Consider the following 7,044-nt stretch of genomic DNA (forward strand, 5'->3'; position numbering starts at 1 on the left):
CCGGGATTGAACCAGGGACCTTTAGATCTTCAGTCTAACGCTCGGCCAACTGAGCTATTTCGGCCTTCTGATAGCTGGGGTCTTCATACTTTAATTTGAACCATTTAACGAAATAGATGCAGGACCTGAATTTTTAACCTCATATGGTAGAGATATGTTTTAAGGAGTCCTGTATCATTCCCCAGTTAACTGGTGCAATGGGTAAATAGCATTTTTGGGATCCAGGTTAGGTAGTTGTTTTTTTAACTCTGAATGGACTAGCACTATATTACCCAGATATATTTGGCATGAGTAGGTAAGCAATGTCATCTGACTACTGAAATCTGTGTTCAAGGGGAAGTGGAATGTGATGCAGACAAGAGTTTACTTTACAAGAAAGGACAAAATGGAAAACATTCATAGTCAAACCTGAAGGCAAGATAGGTGGAAGAAAGTTTAAAAGGAGGACAGAAAGCAAAGTCTATGTTGAATTGATCATTTTGTAGATCAGTTGATAAAAATGTTGATAGAGAAAAAAGTACTACAGCTGATTCCAAGACCTATTTTGTTAGAAGCAAGGAACCTCTCAACTGTGCCGAAACCCGGGATTGAACCAGGGACCTTTAGATCTTCAGTCTAACGCTCTCCCAGCTTAGCTATTTTGGCCTGCTTATAGCTGTGGTCTTCATACTTTAATTTAAACCATTTAACAAAATAGATGCAGGACCTGGATTTTTAACCTCATATGGTGAGATATGTTTTAAGGAGTCCTGTATCATTCCGCAATTAACTGGTGCAATGGGTAAATAGCATTTTTGGGATCCAGGTTAGGTAGTTGTTTTTTTAACTCTGAATGGACTAGCACTATATTACCCAGATATATTTGGCATGAGTAGGTAAGCAATGTCATCTGACTACTGACATCTGTGTTCAAGGGGAAGTGGAAGGTAATGCAGACAAGAGTTTACTTTACAAAAAAGCATGAAATGGGAAATATTCATTGTCAAACCTGAAGGTAAGAGAGGTGGAAGCAAGTTTAGAAGGAGGACATAAAGCAAAGTCTATGTTAAATTGATTGTGTTGTAGATCAGTTGGAAAAAATTTGATGAATAGAGAAAAAGAACTACAGCTGATCCCAAGACCTATTTTGTTAGAAGCAAGGAACCTCTCAACTGTGCCGAAACCCGGGATTGAACCAGGGACCTTTAGATCTTCAGTCTAACGCTCGCCCAACTGAGCTATTTCGGCCTGCTTATAGCTGTGGTCTTCATACTTTAATTTAAACCATTTAACAAAATAGATGCAGGACCTGGATTTTTAACCTCATATGGAAGAGATATGTTTTAAGGAGTCCTGTATCATTCCCCAGTTAACTGGTGCAATGGGTAAATAGCATTTTTGGGATCCAGGTTAGGTAGTTGTTTTTTTAACTCGTAATGGACTAGCACTATATTACCCAGATATATTTGGCATGAGTAGGTAAGCAATGTCATCTGACTACTGACATCTGTGTTCAAGGGGAAGTGGAATGTGATGCAGACAAGAGTTTACTTTACAAAAAAGGACGAAATGGGAAACATTCATTGTCAAACCTGAAGGCAAGATAGGTGGAAGGAAGTTTAAAAGGAGGACAGAAAGCAAAGTCTATGTTGAATTGATCATTTTGTAGATCAGTTGATAAAAATGTTGATAGAGAAAAAAGTACTACAGCTGATTCCAAGACCTAATTTGTTAGAAGCAAGGAACCTCTGAACTGTGCCGAAACCCGGGATTGAACCAGGGACCTTTAGATCTTCAGTCTAACGCTCTCCCAACTGAGCTATTGCGGCCTGCTTATAGCTGTGGTCTTCATACTTTAATTTAAACCATTTAACAAAATAGATGCAGGACCTGGATTTTTAACCTCATATGGTAGAGATATGTTTTAAGGAGTCCTGTATCATTCCGCAATTAACTGGTGCAATGGGCAAATAGCAGTTTTGGGATCCAGGTTAGGTAGTTGTTTTTTTAACTCTGAATGGACTTGCACTATATTACCCAGATATATTTGGCATGAGTAGGTAAGCAATGTCATCTGACTACTGACATCTGTATTCAAGGGGAGGTGGAAGGTAATGCAGACAAGAGTTTACTTTACAAAAAAGCATGAAATGGGAAATATTCATTGTCAAACCTGAAGGTAAGAGAGGTGGAAGCAAGTTTAGAAGGAGGACATAAAGCAAAGTCTATGTTAAATTGATTGTGTTGTAGATCAGTTGGAAAAAATTTGATGAATAGAGAAAAAGTACTACAGCTGATTCCAAGACCTATTTTGTTAGAAGCAAGGAACCTCTCAACTGTGCCGAAACCCGGGATTGAACCAGGGACCTTTAGATCTTCAGTCTAACGCTCTCCCAACTGAGCTATTTTGGCCTGCTTATAGCTGTGGTCTTCATACTTTAATTTAAACCATTTAACAAAATAGATGCAGGACCTGGATTTTTAACCTCATATGGTAGAGATATGTTTTAAGGAGTCCTGTATCATTCCGCAATTAACTGGTGCAATGGGTAAATAGCATTTTTTGGATCCAGGTTAGGTAGTTGTTTTTTTAACTCTGAATGGACTAGCACTATATTACCCAGATATATTTGGCATGAGTAGGTAAGCAATGTCATCTGACTACTGACATCTGTGTTCAAGGGGAAGTGGAAGGTAATGCAGACAAGAGTTTACTTTACAAAAAAGCTTGAAATGGGAAATATTCATTGTCAAACCTGAAGGTAAGAGAGGTGGAAGCAAGTTTAGAAGGAGGACATAAAGCAAAGTCTATGTTAAATTGATTGTGTTGTAGATCAGTTGGAAAAAATTTGATGAATAGAGAAAAAGAACTACAGCTGATCCCAAGACCTATTTTGTTAGAAGCAAGGAACCTCTCAACTGTGCCGAAACCCGGGATTGAACCAGGGACCTTTAGATCTTCAGTCTAACGCTCGGCCAACTGAGCTATTTCGGCCTTCTGATAGCTGGGGTCTTCATACTTTAATTTGAACCATTTAACGAAATAGATGCAGGACCTGAATTTTTAACCTCATATGGTAGAGATATGTTTTAAGGAGTCCTGTATCATTCCCCAGTTAACTGGTGCAATGGGTAAATAGCATTTTTGGGATCCAGGTTAGGTAGTTGTTTTTTTAACTCTGAATGGACTAGCACTATATTACCCAGATATATTTGGCATGAGTAGGTAAGCAATGTCATCTGACTACTGAAATCTGTGTTCAAGGGGAAGTGGAATGTGATGCAGACAAGAGTTTACTTTACAAGAAAGGACAAAATGGAAAACCTTCATAGTCAAACCTGAAGGCAAGATAGGTGGAAGAAAGTTTAAAAGGAGGACAGAAAGCAAAGTCTATGTTGAATTGATCATTTTGTAGATCAGTTGATAAAAATGTTGATAGAGAAAAAAGTACTACAGCTGATTCCAAGACCTATTTTGTTAGAAGCAAGGAACCTCTCAACTGTGCCGAAATCCGGGATTGAACCAGGGACCTTTAGATCTTCAGTCTAACGCTCTCCCAGCTTAGCTATTTTGGCCTGCTTATAGCTGTGGTCTTCATACTTTAATTTAAACCATTTAACAAAATAGATGCAGGACCTGGATTTTTAACCTCATATGGTGAGATATGTTTTAAGGAGTCCTGTATCATTCCGCAATTAACTGGTGCAATGGGTAAATAGCATTTTTGGGATCCAGGTTAGGTAGTTGTTTTTTTTAACTCTGAATGGACTAGCACTATATTACCCAGATATATTTGGCATGAGTAGGTAAGCAATGTCATCTGACTACTGACATCTGTGTTCAAGGGGAAGTGGAAGGTAATGCAGACAAGAGTTTACTTTACAAAAAAGCATGAAATGGGAAATATTCATTGTCAAACCTGAAGGTAAGAGAGGTGGAAGCAAGTTTAGAAGGAGGACATAAAGCAAAGTCTATGTTAAATTGATTGTGTTGTAGATCAGTTGGAAAAAATTTGATGAATAGAGAAAAAGTACTACAGCTGATTCCAAGACCTATTTTGTTAGAAGCAAGGAACCTCTCAACTGTGCTGAAACCCAGGATTGAACCAGGGACCTTTAGATCTTCAGTCTAACGCTCTCCCAGCTGAGCTATTTCAGCCTGCTTATAGCTGGGGTCTTCATACTTTAATTTAAACCATTTAACAAAATAGATGCAGGACCTGGATTTTTAACCTCATATGGTAGAGATATGTTTTAAGGAGTCCTGTATCATTCCCCAGTTAACTGGTGCAATGGGTAAATAGCATTTTTGGGATCCAGGTTAGGTAGTTGTTTTTTTAACTCTGAATGGACTAGCACTATATTACCCAGATATATTTGGCATGAGTAGGTAACCAATGTCATCTGACTACTGAAATCTGTGTTCAAGGGGAAGTGGAATGTGATGCAGACAAGAGTTTACTTTACAAAAAAGGACAAAATGGAAAACATTCATAGTCAAACCTGAAGGCAAGATAGGTGGAAGAAAGTTTAAAAGGAGGACAGAAAGCAAAGTCTATGTTGAATTGATCATTTTGTAGATCAGTTGATAAAAATGTTGATAGAGAAAAAAGTACTACAGCTGATTCCAAGACCTATTTTGTTAGAAGCAAGGAACCTCTCAACTGTGCCGAAACCCGGGATTGAACCAGGGACCTTTAGATCTTCAGTCTAACGCTCTCCCAGCTTAGCTATTTTGGCCTGCTTATAGCTGTGGTCTTCATACTTTAATTTAAACCATTTAACAAAATAGATGCAGGACCTGGATTTTTAACCTCATATGGTGAGATATGTTTTAAGGAGTCCTGTATCATTCCGCAATTAACTGGTGCAATGGGTAAATAGCATTTTTGGGATCCAGGTTAGGTAGTTGTTTTTTTAACTCTGAATGGACTAGCACTATATTACCCAGATATATTTGGCATGAGTAGGTAAGCAATGTCATCTGACTACTGACATCTGTGTTCAAGGGGAAGTGGAAGGTAATGCAGACAAGAGTTTACTTTACAAAAAAGCATGAAATGGGAAATATTCATTGTCAAACCTGAAGGTAAGAGAGGTGGAAGCAAGTTTAGAAGGAGGACATAAAGCAAAGTCTATGTTAAATTGATTGTGTTGTAGATCAGTTGGAAAAAATTTGATGAATAGAGAAAAAGTACTACAGCTGATTCCAAGACCTATTTTGTTAGAAGCAAGGAACCTCTCAACTGTGCCGAAACCCAGGATTGAACCAGGGACCTTTAGATCTTCAGTCTAACGCTCTCCCAGCTGAGCTATTTCGGCCTGCTTATAGCTGGGGTCTTCATACTTTAATTTAAACCATTTAACAAAATAGATGCAGGACCTGGATTTTTAACCTCATATGGTAGAGATATGTTTTAAGGAGGCCTGTATCATTCCCCAGTTAACTGGTGCAATAGGTAAATAGCATTTTTGGGATCCAGGTTAGGTAGTTGTTTTTTTAACTCTGAATGGACTAGCACTATATTACCTAGATATATTTGGCACGAGTAGGTAAGCAATGTCATCTGACTACTGACATCTGTGTTCAAGGGGAAGTGGAATGTGATGCAGACAAGAGTTTACTTTACAAAAAAGGACGAAATGGGAAACATTTTTTGTCAAACCTGAAGGCAAGATAGGTGGAAGAAAGTTTAAAAGGAGGACAGAAAGCAAAGTCTATGTTGAATTGATCATTTTGTAGATCAGTTGATAAAAATGTTGATAGAGAAAAAAGTACTACAGCTGATTCCAAGACCTATTTTGTTAGAAGCAAGGAACCTCTCAACTGTGCTGAAACCCGGGATTGAACCAGGGACCTTTAGATCTTCAGTCTAACGCTCGCCCAACTGAGCTATTTCGGCCTGCTTATAGCTGTGGTCTTCATACTTTAATTTAAACCATTTAACAAAATAGATGCAGGACCTGGATTTTTAACCTCATATGGTAGAGATATGTTTTAAGGAGTCCTGTATCATTCCGCAATTAACTGGTGCAATGGGTAAATAGCATTTTTTGGATCCAGGTTAGGTAGTTGTTTTTTTAACTCTGAATGGACTAGCACTATATTACCCAGATATATTTGGCATGAGTAGGTAAGCAATGTCATCTGACTACTGACATCTGTGTTCAAGGGGAAGTGGAAGGTAATGCAGACAAGAGTTTACTTTACAAAAAAGCATGAAATGGGAAATATTCATTGTCAAACCTGAAGGTAAGAGAGGTGGAAGCAAGTTTAGAAGGAGGACATAAAGCAAAGTCTATGTTAAATTGATTGTGTTGTAGATCAGTTGGAAAAAATTTGATGAATAGAGAAAAAGAACTACAGCTGATCCCAAGACCTATTTTGTTAGAAGCAAGGAACCTCTCAACTGTGCCGAAACCGGGGATTGAACCAGGGACCTTTAGATCTTCAGTCTAACGCTCTGCCAACTGAGCTAGTTCGGCCTTCTGATAGCTGGGGTCTTCATACTTTAATTTGAACCATTTAACAAAATAGATGCAGGACCTGGATTTTTAACCTCATATGGTAGAGATATGTTTTAAGGAGTCCTGTATCATTCCCCAGTTAACTGGTGCAATGGGTAAATAGCATTTTTGGGATCCAGGTTAGGTAGTTGTTTTTTTAACTCTGAATGGACTAGCACTATATTACCTAGATATATTTGGCATGAGTAGGTAAGCAATGTCATCTGACTACTGACATCTGTGTTCAAGGGGAAGTGGAATGTGATGCAGACAAGAGTTTACTTTACAAAAAAGGACGAATGGGAAACATTCATTGTCAAACCTGAAGGCAAGATAGGTGGAAGAAAGTTTAAAAGGAGGACAGAAGCAAAGTCTATGTTGAATTGATCATTTTGTAGATCAGTTGATAAAAATGTTGATAGAGAAAAAAGTACTACAGCTGATTCCAAGACCTATTTTGTTAGAAGCAAGGAACCTCTCAACAGTGCCGAAACCCGGGATTGAACCAGGGACCTTTAGATCTTCAGTCTAACGCTCTCCCAACTGAGCTATTTCGGC

The 7,044-nt window shown here is 38.4% G+C and overlaps 1 non-coding gene across 1 annotated transcript; it reads right to left on the minus strand.

Moving 5' to 3' along the window:
- Positions 1-6,971: 6,971 nt before the first annotated feature.
- Positions 6,972-7,044, minus strand: TRNAF-GAA (transfer RNA phenylalanine (anticodon GAA)). The gene has a single exon. It is a non-coding gene; the product is annotated as a tRNA-Phe (tRNA).

The sequence above is a fragment of the Lissotriton vulgaris genome, chromosome 8 (genome assembly GCF_964263255.1).
Source record: "Lissotriton vulgaris chromosome 8, aLisVul1.2, whole genome shotgun sequence".
Classification (NCBI taxonomy): domain Eukaryota; kingdom Metazoa; phylum Chordata; class Amphibia; order Caudata; family Salamandridae; genus Lissotriton; species Lissotriton vulgaris.